This window comes from Brachycentrus maculatus, unplaced genomic scaffold, assembly GCF_059751285.1.
Source record: "Brachycentrus maculatus isolate JH-2025_06_01 unplaced genomic scaffold, ASM5975128v1 h1tg000061l, whole genome shotgun sequence".
NCBI lineage: Eukaryota > Metazoa > Arthropoda > Insecta > Trichoptera > Brachycentridae > Brachycentrus > Brachycentrus maculatus.
The window spans coordinates 1,851,455-1,865,956 of record NW_028280815.1 but is presented as its reverse complement, the minus strand read 5'-3'; the positions used below and the strand labels follow the sequence as shown (position 1 = coordinate 1,865,956).

The following is a 14,502-nucleotide window of genomic DNA, read 5'->3' as shown; positions in this document are numbered from 1 at the left end:
TTGGTGTGATTTTATTTTGGAAAGCATCCTTCTTTCAAAATGAATATTGCAAAAATTGATTATTTTCTTATAGCATGAAACAATACACTACCTCGAATTGAACTTCCATATAGAATTTAGGTTGTAGGAATTATTTTTCCATCGAATCCCGTGTATTTAAATAATGCACATTGAAATAAAACACTGTTTTTATTTAACATTTCTTTATTCGGTTACATAAATCAAATATTTATTAGTTTATTGTAACATACATTTTTTTATCTTCTTTTTACAAACACATCTTATTTACACATTATTTTAACTCAATACGCATAAATCTAGCTATTTACACATATATACACAATAAATACACTAACAAATCTGTAGCATAATCATAAGTCTCAAATCTACTTTGTAATTTTGATATTTGAAATATATAGGTATAATAATTTGGCAATATGCATTATATACATTACTGTTATTCTCATTATTTTATTTGATCAGTATTTTAATTTTATTATAAATTTTTTGCTGTGATGAATTGATTTTTTTAAAAGTTTTATAAAATCCAGTTGAACAAAAGCGAATGTGAACCATATTCCCGCGAAATATTGGGACTTGATATATTTTGTTATGTTAATATGTCGGTAAAAAATTTAGTAGAACTAAAAATATATACAATGAATAAAAAATTATAATACTTGAACCAAATCTTGACATTATATTACTTCTTGTTGGTATATATATAAACATATTATTTCCTATATTAGTGATTATGAAAAATAAGAAAAAAAATACTGATCAAAGAAAATATTATATTTATAAACATACAGTTGATTTCATTCAATCTCCTTTTATTTGTGGAATGAAGAGACAATCGAAAAGTGACGGCAATTCTCATCAAATTTGAATATGAAACGTTTTTATCAGGTAAATACAATATGTCTGAATTATTATTATTAAATAATAATGTATGCATTTTTTTAATGAGACGAGTGTGTGATCATTTAGTTTATAATGTAAAATAGATGCGTAACACATTAAGTGGAAGAATTTTGCAGACATGCTAGTTGAGATGACGCGGTCTATTAATTTTTTGTCTGTGTGTGCATCCATCTCATGTTTAGTTTAACTCGCCTTGTTCACTAATTTATTATTGACAATTGAGTTCGTCTACTTGATACCTTCAGTTTTTACTTCTAAAAGAAACGTTTGCATATTCAGTATTGTCGAGCGTAAATTGGGGGACCATGGATTTATATGTTTATGAACTTGTTTTCAGCATAATAAAACTAACATTAAGGATAAATTATCAATAATTTTAAGCGGTTTAAGATAAAATGTATATTAATTTTAAGGTTGGTGATGAAGTTTCGAATGACTAAGTTATATCTTGCGTTGATATGGGAATATTATCATTTCATAAAAAATAAATAAAATAAAGTATAAAAATATAAAATGTTTTTAAAGCTTTTCATTTTGTAACATTGTTATTGTAAATAAATTGTTATAACAAAACTACAAAACTTGTTTTTCCTATTCTTCAGCTAACAGAGCGCATAACTTCTCGTGTCAGTAGTTAGCCAGAGATATGACGGACCTTCCTCAACCACAGACCAATGAGATCCCTCAGTAATGGGTACATTTACCATAGTTTGCCCTTTGACAAGAGCCCAGGTTGGAAGAGGGTGCTTTAGATGAGATGATTCATCTATTCAATAGGCTGTTATTATCATGTTTTTTTTGTTATTAGGAAATAAATTCATGCAAAAAAAAATTCACAAAATGATTGGTACTATTCTCGTTGATATCTGTAAAGGAACAAGGATAATAGATATAAACTGTAAGCTTTTTTGGTACCTTAAAATAGATGCAGTTTTTTTGTGGAACTAGTTCAGGTATTTACTGGACTTATGATCTGTGATTGGCTGGTTTAAGTAATCACTTTACAAGCCAACATTGTAGATTTCCGTTTACGTTGTAGATTTCCGGTCTGTTTTTAATGATTTGAACCCTTTGGTAAAATATCCATATTTTAAACAAGTTTAGAAATTCATTTAATATCGTAAAAAAAAAAAGATACCATCCTTATTTTGTGATTTGTTGCATTATTTTTCGATAAAATATAATAAATGCGTACTTGGTTTGGCCAGTACTTGCTTACACTTCATTTGAAATTGGAATGACCCTAAGTGTGTTCGCCAGCAGACGACAATAAACAAAATTGCCAAATCAGTATCGAATTTGCCTTATTCCGCGATGGTTTTGTTGTGCCATCACAAGAGAAATCATCAAGAAAAAATCATCATTTGATCCCAGCGCTGAATCAACCAACAATAAGAGGTCAGTTATTCTTTTTTCATCTATTGTGTTTGGCATTTGTTGGAATCGCCGTCCCTTTGTCTCGAAGGTTCCGATGATACACCATCGAACGTACTTGGGGGGGGTTTCACGACTCCCAATAACGATCACCATCTTTCACTTGTTTGGAACTGTAACGGACCAGCTGAGCACACGGCCCTAAAATGGACCGTATTTATGGATTAAATATATGTAAACATGTCATAGGGAAATCGACCGAGCACACCGACAACCTCTCGCAACGGCAATCGAATAAAGAATGCGCTAGGCGCGGCGTCTTATACGTAGTACGCATGACCTTATTTACGTTACGGGCGGGGAAATCGGGCGAGCGCACCGACAACCTCTCGCAACGGCAATCGAATAAGGAATGCGCTAGGCGCGGCGCGCGCGGCGTCTTATACGTAGTGCGTAAGACCTTATTTACGTTGTGAGCGGGGAAATCGGGCAAGCGCAACGAGAACCTCTCGCCATGACCACCGAATCCCGAATGCGCTAGGCGCGGCGTCTTTATGTCGTATTTACGTGTTATTTACATTGCGGGCGGCCGGCCTGGCGCAGGTTAGGGTAGGGGGAGAAGATTTCTGTCGCTCGGTCGATTTTGACGGACCGCGCTGGTTATGAGCAAATAAATATCTGTGCCATTGTATGAATAAATCATTCCACTCACACCGAGTTCTTCGTTTCACTTTGATCCTCACCGACCCTTCGCCACTACCTCGACTTCGGAATCTTCTGGGACTTGACCATCGCTACACCCACTGGACTACGAATCGACTACACGGACCTACAGCTCATAACTTTCGGGATTTACGACCCCGAGAGCGACGGAGCGGAGAAGTCACAGCCACACCTATACACAGTCTAGCGGTGTGTTGGACAGACGCTGTTTGTGCGACACAGGAACCGTCCTCTTTTTTTTGTCATCAATTTATATTATTATATGGAAGAGTGCACGTCGTTTTTGTTGTGATCCTTTGATCTAATAATGTCAGTCAGATGGCATTATTGGTTCTCTCGCAGAGAGAATCATCGTCTTAGAAGCAATAGTGTCGACCAAATTAGACAAAATATTAAAATGGATCGATTCTAATTCCATAAAATCAGTTACAAATCCGGCTGCTACTGAATTCTGCAGTTCGGTAGTTTGTAGCTCATCTGGGCTCTCCGCGAGCCCCTCTGCCGCTGTCGAGCCAGTGCCGTCCACATCCGTACGGAGCTACTCGGAAATCTCCGCTAGCAATTTGGTAGCTCGTAGCTCGGCTGAGCTCCCCGCGAGCCCCTCTCCGCCCTGCCCCGCCGTAGTTGGCGAGCCAGTGGCGGCGCCATCCATACCCAGCTGTTCGGGAATCTCCGCTAGGGTTCGGCAACCACGTGCGACCCCGCAGGTGCGCGCCGAGGACGCTAAACCCGCGATGTCAAAAACTAAAATGATGACCCGTGACATATTAAAGGCTGCAGCAAGGGAGAATGCTGAAGAAGTCACGCTGCCAGTTGTCTGCATCAAGCAGTCAGATGGCGGCAAAGAGTCCCTGACGTTGGAGGCGATCCATCCATTAACCCCAGTCCTTCCTCCTGGCCAAACGTGGAAGACAGTGAAAAATAAGAGGCGTGTTGTCGTTTGGGGTACCTTGGGGAAGCGGAGAGAAGATGATGAAATTAAATTTTATCACATCTATCCGTTTTACAAGGACACTACGACCGATGACATGTCTACTTATTCAACGTCACTGGTGAGTACGAGATTCTCCCTGTATTTAAAAAAATAGACTAATATCATTTGTACGTCAGTAGTAGTGATGAAAAATGATATGTCAGTGGTTAAGGGTTGAAAGGGTCCACCTCAATTTGATGAAGACTCTGATAGCGGCAGGAGCGGATTTGAATCAGGGAGGTTAAAGAGGTCACCTCGATTTGATGAAGACTCTGATAGCGGCAGGAGCGGATTTGAATCAGGGAGGTTAAAGGGGTTCACCTCGATTTGATGAAGACTCTGATAGCGGCAGGAGCGGATTTGAATCAGGGAGGTTAAAGGGGTTCACCTCGATTACATGAAGACTCTGATAGCGGCAGGAGCGGATTTGAATCAGGGAGGTTAAAGAGGTCACCTCGATTTGATGAAGACTCTGATAGCGGCAGGAGCGGATTTAAATCAGGGAGGTTAAAGGGGTTCACCTCGATTACATGAAGACTCTGATAGCGGCAGGAGCGGATTTGAATCAGGGAGGTTAAAGAGGTCACCTCGATTTGATGAAGACTCTGATAGCGGCAGGAGCGGATTTGAATCAGGGAGGTTAAAGAGGTCACCTCGATTTGATGAAGACTGATAGCGGCAGGAGCGGATTTGAATCAGGGAGGTTAAAGAGGTCACCTCGATTTGATGAAGACTCTGATAGCGGCAGGAGCGGATTTGAATCAGGGAGGTTAAAGAGGTCACCTCGATTTGATGAAGACTCTGATAGCGGCAGGAGCGGATTTAAATCAGGGAGGTTAAAGGGGTTCACCTCGATTTGATGAAGACTCTTAGCGGCAGGAGCGGATTTAAATCAGGGAGGTTAAAGAGGTCACCTCGATTTGATGAAGACTCTGATAGTGGCAGGAGCGGATTTGAATCAGGGAGGTTAAAGGGGTTCATCTCGATTTGATGAAGACTCTGATAGCGGCAGGAGCGGATTTGAATCAGAGAACAGATAATTATGTATACTTTAGTTTATCCTGCTGATCGCGGTCGGTTTCCACTATATGCCACTCCTGTTGGAAGAGGAAGCGCCGGAAGACTGTTGGATGGGTATTAAAAATACCATACCCACTATGTAAGACGCAATACTAAGTGTGAAGAATTGTTTCCAAGTAAACAAGATAACAACTCTATTGATGTATTCACTAGTAAGAAAAGACTGAACTACCTGACCGTCAACACAATGAGGAGACGTAAATAGACCTCATATACCAACTACACCCCAGGATCACTGAAAAGATTCCTAGGGAATCAGTGAACTACTTTCGGGTACTATTGGAGAAAGGGAGACAAGTAGAGAAAAATATCAGCCGTTACGAGAACCTAAGGCTTAACCACAAGGACTACCTAAATGCCAATACTGTGGTAACCTTGGGCAGGAAAGGGAGCAAGCTGCCGCGCCAGTTGCCCCTTCCCACACCAAGGAGAAGCCTCGTATCTCCTGTTACAGCTGTGGAGAATCCGGTGTTATAAGAAGTCGGTGCCATCATCCAAGTTCTTCGACCATCTGCGATCTCATGGTTAGGAATTCACGGAACTAGTCATAGAATTGATTCTGGCAGATGGCGCTGCAAGAGTACAGAACAACTGAGGAACGCCGTGAAACCAAGGAGTTGTGTTGTGACAGTCATCAGAATCGGTGAGTGTTATTATATTTGTTACGAACAGATCGCACACCCCGTGCGGCGGCCCGGAAAAGGACCTCTGGGCGTCCGGCGGGCGAGACGGTTGCCCGTCGGGCCGCGGCCCGAAGAAGGGATTTTGAACCTTTTATGTCTGTATTTTTATGATATTTCCATACGAAAATGTAATAGATATAAGAAAGAAAGGATCATGTATTTAGTAATAATTATAATTATTTAGAATATGTATTGGAATCCATTGTTGTAGAGGCACCGGTACGGTATAGAAATGTAGCCCATCCGGTGCCCCTTAGAGGGAGACAGCAATATGGCTGTCTCTTTCTCCCGGCCGCTGATTGGCCGTGCCTTCCCACTGTCGGGCGGCACGCGAATGCGGTCGGGTATATATATAGGGCCCATTTTCCCTAATAAAGTTAGTTCTGGTGTGACTGTTGAAACCTGTGTTTCATTTCTCCGCTTCCGCTCCTTGAACACCTCGCCGCGCCGTCAGCCTAGACCGCTTCGCCTCTTTGCACCGATTCACGGACCAGTTTAGGAAAGCCCTTCTCAGGGCTATTGAGGTTGACTTGTCGGTTCAGTGCTCGCTCTTCCCGGCTCGCTTATCCAGTCAACTTATAACTCGGTACGGCGGGGCCGTCTGGAACGTCACCTCTTACAATGGTGGCAAGTTGGTTAGATTCCGTGGGAAGGCCAGGCGGAAATATTCTTTGAGTCATGCCCATAACCCGTGTCGGTTACAATATTACCTATTGCATCTCTCTGTGCTCATTTTTGTTTATTTATTTATTATACATGAAGATACTTTGGTGTTAAAAAAAAAATTTTTAACCACTCTCATCTATACCATATTTGAAGACACCTGGTCCTCAAATAATTTAGTTCGCACTGTGGCGAAATCATCGGTTCCACGTGTTTGTTCACACACGTGCAAAACAAAGGTCCTTCGAGCATTCAGTTTGTTTTTTTTTTAGTTTTGTACTGTGGCAAAACCAGGTAGAGATGCTCGTCCAAGACAAATTGGCTGCTTATATCGCTTTACCCGTGGAGATTATTATGGTATCAATGTTAGTTCTGTAGATTACTATTACAGAACCTATTTACCAGTCCATGCACCTCTATAAATGATAAAATTTACTTATGGAATGATTGTATTCAAATAGACGGTTAGATTCATTCCTCACCCATATTAACATACTACATAGTAATATTAAATTTACTTTGGAAAGAAGTGAAGATAACTGCCTAAATTTTCTTGATATAACTATTAAAATTTTAAATAATAAATTAGAATTTAGTATTTACCGTAAACCTACACATACAGATACAGTCATCCCAGCTGATTCCATGCATCCTTTTTCACAAAAAATTGCTAGTTTCCATTCGTTGTTAAACTCACACTTGAACGACTTCAAGTGTGAGTTCGCCAGTAGACCCCAATAAAACAAAAGTACCAATTAGTAGCAATTTTACCATACTCCGCGACGGACAAATCGTAGTGCTCTTCTATCCATTTTATTGTGCCACCTACCAGGACAACCAATCAAGAGAAAATCACCCTGATCCCAGCGCTGGATCAACTACCAACCAGGCAAAAGAGGTCAGTTCTTTTATTTCATCTGTTGTGTTAGCATTTGTCGGAATCGCCGTCCCTTTGTCTTGAAGGTTCCGATGATACATCATCGAACTAACTTGAGGGGATTTCACGACTCCAATAACGATCACTATATTTCATTTGTTTAGAATCGTCTTCTTATTAAAAAGGAGAATACGAGATTCTCCCTGTTTTTCGAACATACGTGTTGGTACCATGTGGTGGCCAATTATTTGAGGACATCTGGTCCTCAAATAATTTATTTTGCACTGTGGCAAAAAAATCGGTCCCACGTGTTTGTTCACACGTGCCAAACAAAGGTCCTTTGAGCTTTCAGTTTGATTTTTTAGTTTTGTTTCGTACTGTGGCGAAACCAGGTATTATTAAGCTGCCGCATGTACATCATTATTTGCAGAACATTTCATACATCAGCGATGCAATGTCAAGAAATAGATTTCTTAAACTTCGAGCCAACCTGCATTTAAATGATAATGTAAAGATGACACCGAGTGGTAGCCCTGGTCTGACGATCACAGTAAGCTCGCACCCCGCGGAGCACCACACCACAGTGGCTGGGGGCATTTCCCAATATTCCACAACTGAAAAGTGTGCAAATCACATACCAAAGTGCAATGCGAAGAAGATTAAAGATGCGTTTGACAGATGTAAGGCGAACAGCTCCAAACAGCGTGTACAGCCTGCCAAATAAGAAGAATTGGAAGAAAAATTGTATTGAGTATGTCTCCCAAATCCAATCAGCGAATATATCTGGTTTAATGCTTATTGAGAAAGCAAAGCCGTTGGGTCATCAGATGGGGATTTTAAGGCATCAAATGGGTGGTTAGATCGCTTTAAAAAGCAACATAACATTGTTTGCCTCGCGGTTTGTGGCAATTCCCAAAAAGTTGGCAGAGAAGAAGCTTCATGCTGGATAACAAACAATCAGCATATTTGGAAGAAATACGATGCAAAAAATGTTTATAACATGGATGAAACTGGTGTTTTTTATAATATGATGCCGGATCGGACACTAGCTCTTAAAAGAGAGAAATGTTACGGAGGAAAACGTAGCAAGAAACACATGACGGCCGCGTTGTGTACAAATATGGACAGTTCCGATAAAGCAAAGGTCATTGTCATCGGAAAATATGAAAAACCATGATGCTTTAGAAGCCTTACTTTTAGCACTTTTCCAGCTGTTACTTATTTCCATAATAAAAGAGCATGGATGACGCGGGAAATATTTAAGAGCTTTATTATTTTACGGTGCAGAGAAAAATGGCAGCGCAAGATGGTAAAATATTGATGATTTGGGATAATTGTTCAGCAATAATTGCTGCGCCAAACATAGAATTTCTGTTCCTAACTTCCAATACTATGACCGCTAGATTAGGGAATTGTATGGAACTTCAAAAGCCTGACGTGAGGCATTTTAGCGTGGTTGAAAATTCAGTTCCGTAATAATAAAAATATATTTTGCTTAAATATTATTTCCGTTGGACAAATTGTCAAGAAAATCGGCCTCAGCCCGGGAAGGATCCTCGATCCCTGAGCCTCGTGGCCAAAAAAGTTAGCAGTGGATGTGTTGTTCCACGAGCTTCCTTTTAATTAAGTTAGTTATAAGTATATTTAGTTGTAGTTGAAGTGGGAATTTTATTGTTTGTTGTTTTGATAAATAAATGACAAGTGAACAGTTATAGTTTCAATCCAGTCCCCGCCTTCCGGCTTTGCTGAGAGGGGGAGTGTCAAGCCATTACAGAAAAAGGTACAGAGTGTTAAGCCATTACAGGTAAACAATGGCTGTTCTGTAGAAAACTTAAGAAAATGGATGTTGGTTTGGCTAGTACTTACTCACACTTCATTTGAAATCGGAACGACCTTAAGTGTGGGTTCAAGCGAAGCCAATAGACAAAATAATCATTATTTTTTTCAAATTAAACACTTTAATAAATTTTCGGTATAAGAAATTAACCTATTAAATAAAGGTCTGAAATACAACATGAAGAACTCGAGTGAAAAACCGCTTATTCAATTGGCGGCGGACATCGATGCGGCCCTTACAAAGGAAAATACATCATTGAAGCATCGGTGTGCCAAGGTCTTCAAAAACACAATGACCAGAAGATAAAAACATCTGTAAGTTTTCAAAACTAGTCATATATATATATATGTACATATATATATATATATATGTACATATATATATATATATATGTACATATATATATATATATATATATATATATATATATATATATATATATATATATATATATATATATATATATATATATATATATATATATATATATACATATATATATATATATATATATATATATATATATATATATATATATATATATATATATATATATATATATATATATATATATATATATATATATATATATATATATATATATATATATATATATATATATATATATATATATATATATATATGTAATAAAATAACTAGGTACTTACCTATACATTTTATTAAGTACTTACAAATAGTACCTACATAAAACAGTTCTACCACCAGATGTCGCATGCGTCGCTCAGAATAAAACAAAAGACTTCCGATAATATTGTTAACTGTCAGAATCAGATAGATATAAAAATTATTGTAAAGATTAATTAAGAATAAACTTTTATTGTCGTTTCTTTAATTACAAAGCAACACATTGTTTATTTTATTATTATACACCCACTTTACATATTATTTACACCCATTTTACAAAGAAAAATATTACCACGTTATATATATATATATATATATATATATATATATATATATATATATATATATATATATATATATAAAAAACATTAAAGTGGTATATTCGAGTGTTTTTGAATTTTATTAAAATAATCGTCATGTCATTCCACAAAGTTAATGCCGAATCAATAAATACAGTCAGTTCCTATTTATTTTATCTATTGTGTTTGGCATTTGTTGGAATCGCCGTCCCTTTGTCTCGAAGGTTCCAATGATACATCATCGAACTAACATGGGGGGATTTCACGATTCCAAGAATGATCAATAGCAATCACCATATTTCACTTGAGGACACATGGTCCTCAAATAATATTGTTTCACACTGCGGCGAAACCACCGGTCCCATGTGTTTGTTCACACGTGTACAAAACAAAAGTCCTTAGAGTTTTCAATTGTTTGAGGACACAAATAATTTGTTTCGTACTGTGGCGTACCAAAAGTACGAAAAAGACCGGCTTGAAGCATTTGAGATGTGGGTTTGGAGGAAGATGACCAAGACATCATGGGTCGTAAGGAAGTCCAACGAAAAGGTGTTGCAGGACGTAAAAGAAAGAAGAGAGCTTATAAATCATATTTTGAAGAGGAAGGCCAAGCTAATAGGGCACTCAATTAGACATAGCACCTTTCTTAGCAACATCTTCGAAGGAAGAATCTTGGGAAAACGAACAAGAGGCCGCCCAAGAACTTCATACTTCCAGGATTTGAAGCGGCTCTTGGACGTCTCCTCCTATTCGCAGCTCAAGAGGATGGCGACTGACAGAGACAAGTGGCTGACACAACAAGGCGCTGCCTTTAGAAGATGATGATGACTGTGGCGTAACCAGACAGTATTGGATACATGTCGAGCTAAGAATTTAGCATGGTAATTGGTAACATCTACAACAATCGTAATTTGTTTTAAAAAGTGAGGGGTTTTCTTCGCTGCCTGTAGATGAAATTGATGCCCCCCAAGCTACCTTAAAAACGGGTGAGAGAATTTTGTTGGGATATACAAGTTATGATGATTTAATTTCTTGCGACCGTGAAGTGATAACGTCTGCTGTTTATGTTCTCGAGCTTTGCATTACGGTATCTGAGACGAGTGATGAGGACAATAACGACATATTTTGTATGTCAAAATTAGAAAATTAATTATTTAGAAAACCAATTCTCAATTGTGAATCACTTACACAGAACATGGCTAAAAGAAGAACTTAAATCCTGTTTCATAATACGAGATAATATAATAATATTATACCCAATTATGTACGTGTAAATTTAAAAAATAAGATCCGCTAAAAAAGCATTAAAAAGTGCCCAAAGAACTTAATTCCTGTTTCATAATACGAGATAATATAAAATATCTTCATTGCGAATTGACACATATTTTACACCCTATCGAATGCGATATCCTTGATGACAAGATACGATGCATAGCAAGTATTGCAGCATTTAAAAAGAAGATAGAAATAGATAAGAAACTGAAATCACTTATTGGAAATCAATCTTCCCAAACAAAAATTGACTGTGAAAATTTCTCAAACCATAAACTTAGTGATCGTGTAGTTAATTGATCACAACACAAATTTCCCGATAATGAAATTAGCCTTTTAAGAAAAGGTTTAAAATATAATGTTCAAAATTCAAGTGAGAAACCCCTTATTCAATCAGCAGTGGACACGGAGGCTGCTCTATGTAAGGAACCCCCATCTCTATAACCCTCTCCCAAACTTACCCCTCTCCTTATTTATAGAACAGTTTTTTATTTTATATTTCAGTTAATATTCAGACTTGACGATGGAAGTTTAGCTTCCAAAACTAGTAGTCATTAATAAACTCAAGTGTTATAAAAACAAATGTTTCCATTTTATCATTTTAAATAAATATGTATGTATGAAAACAATGTTATGAAAAAAATGGCCGAGAGCATTTAGTACCATCCGCCACAAGTGTCGCAGCTCTACTGGTGCTCGGACACATTACGGGAATATCATATACTGAGCAATACTTACGTCCCAGCTCGAGGGGCAGGCGGCCCGAGCACGTTAGGGTGAAGGGAAAATGACTTTCGGTCCAAATACCCGGATCGTTTCTGCGAGCTGATTGAATATGAGAGTGATTTAGTAATAAATCAAGTAAATAAACACTACAAGCACTATGGAACTAGCACTGCACCGGTCTCCGAGGACTTAAAAATCCGAGTGAGCAACGGAGCGCCAAGCCAAGCGCCGGTCTCATTAGTGGCGAACACTTCCAAATAAAATTGGAGTTTTTATTAGCACAACACACCTTCTTCCATCGAGCGGTATTTAGGAAACCGCTAAACCGTCAGGACTTGCCCCTTCTTGCGCCGTAGAAGAGACCAGCACCTGTGCAGTTTATACAGTCTTGTGCGGACATAGACGTCTCGCACAGTCAATAAAAGCAACATTTAGGAATGTTCACATTTTTCCCATTGCACGCAAGAGTACGTCCATACAAAGCACTGGCCAAAAGTCTCGGGTACGAATTTCGCTAAAATAAATTATTTTTGAGCTTTTATAATACTTGAATAAGTAATGCGTCATACGGTGGCCATTTTGTAAATATTACGCCACGCATTTCGCTGTCAAAGTAGTTCAAACCCAGTCGTTGTCGAGTCCGCACGTGAATACAGTGGTGGCAGTTTGGTTTTTGATCCTCGTGAAAATAATTGCTTTAAAACTAACAAATGTAAAATCAGTTTTGTAGGTGAATTAGTGTTTCTATTATTATTAATTTAACATTTCTTAGATTAGTTTGTTTATTTCCCGTGTTTCCTCTACCCACAGTCAAGGTAACAATAATCTTTTCATACTTTATAATATTTTTTATTTAATTATTTTTAAATTTCAAACATTTGGTTTCTTTCTCGCACTACTCACTTATAAAAAATGAGTGACAAAGAAAAACCTCCGGACCCTCCGGATGGAGAATCAGATTCGTCACAAGCAACGATGGAGTCTGTCCCGGATGCGGCAGATTTCATCACAATTCAATGCCAAAACAAACCTAAAAAACAAAGAATGACCAAACGTAGTGAGAGGAAATCGAGCTCCGACTCGGATCGTCTCGTTCATAAATGTCCAAGTCCACGTAATGTTGTTTCTAATATTGTTTCTGATTTACCTATTCAGTCAATTTCTAACCCAATACCGAACTTACCTACAAATACGCTCACAAATACACAAACAAAAGTCCCATTATCCCGCTTATACAATGGAATGGACCGTGCTCCATACATTGTACATGTATCAAAAATCCAGGCTGACAGCGAAACCGCAACCAACCTTTATGATATTGATTTCGGTCGCTTCCTTCACAGAAATAATATTCGGACGGCCTGGAACGGAATCAAGTCCGTCGGCCGCAACCGTCTTTCAGTGGAGTTTAAGACGGCGAACGAAGCCAATTCATTTTTAAATTTAGATTTACTAAAAACGGCAAAATACAATGCATTTATTCCGTCTTACCAAGTAACAAAACTAGGAGTTACCAAAGGCATCCCTTCACATTGGTCTGAACAGGACATTGTGGAGAATGCTGAGGTTCCTCGAGGATTCGGTAAGGTCCTTAAGGCTCGACGATTGAATTATCGATCGAGAACAGGGGAAACTGTCGAATGGAAACCTTCCAATACTGTCGTCTTGACTTTCGACTCCAAGTCACTGCCTTTGAATATTTCGATTTTCAACGTACTCCTTCCCGTGGAGCTTTATGTGTTTCCAACGATACAGTGCTACAAGTGCTGTAGATTTGGACACACAAAAACTGTATGTAGATCCCTCGCACGCTGCTATAAGTGCGGGTCCTCACACAATGGGGATACTTGCAATGTAGCAGCTGAAGTATACAAATGCCTCAACTGTTCAGGAATGCACTCTGCCATTAGCAAGTCATGCCCGGAACTTAGCAGGCAACAAAATATTAAACATACGATGGCGGACAAGAGCATTTCTTATATAGAAGCATCAAAAATGTTTAATAAATCCACAGTCTCTTATGCAGAAATGGCATCAAAAAATCCTACTTTTACATCCAAACCAAAAACGACCATACACCCCACTCCCTCTACATCCTTCAAAAAGACAGTGGAAAAAAAGTCAAAGTCAAGAGGCGTGCCTCCTAATCCTCAAACACATATCGACCCCTCACTTCTTTATTTCCCAAATGGACAGTCTCCATCGGGATCTAACGGAGGTGCTTTCCCCAACACAGTCCCCCCAAAACCAGACACGAACTCTACACTCATCACTACAGTCCTACACCTCATATTATCACTCTTACAAAAAAACACCAAAATACCGTCCAACGTTGCCCATCAACTAGTTCAATCGTTAAATTCCCTTTTAACAAAAAATGGCTCCTCCGATGAGGATTCTTCAGTGGAACTGCCATAGCCTTAGAA

General features: G+C 38.5%; 1 long non-coding RNA gene across 1 annotated transcript; it reads right to left on the bottom strand.

Moving 5' to 3' along the window:
• Positions 1-844: 844 nt before the first annotated feature.
• LOC148311561 (uncharacterized) lies at positions 845-5,010 on the bottom strand. Its single transcript, XR_015837226.1, has 2 exons — positions 4,909-5,010; positions 845-4,844 (listed from the first exon to the last, which is right to left on the bottom strand). It is a non-coding gene; the product is annotated as an uncharacterized LOC148311561 (long non-coding RNA).
• Positions 5,011-14,502: the final 9,492 nt, after the last annotated feature.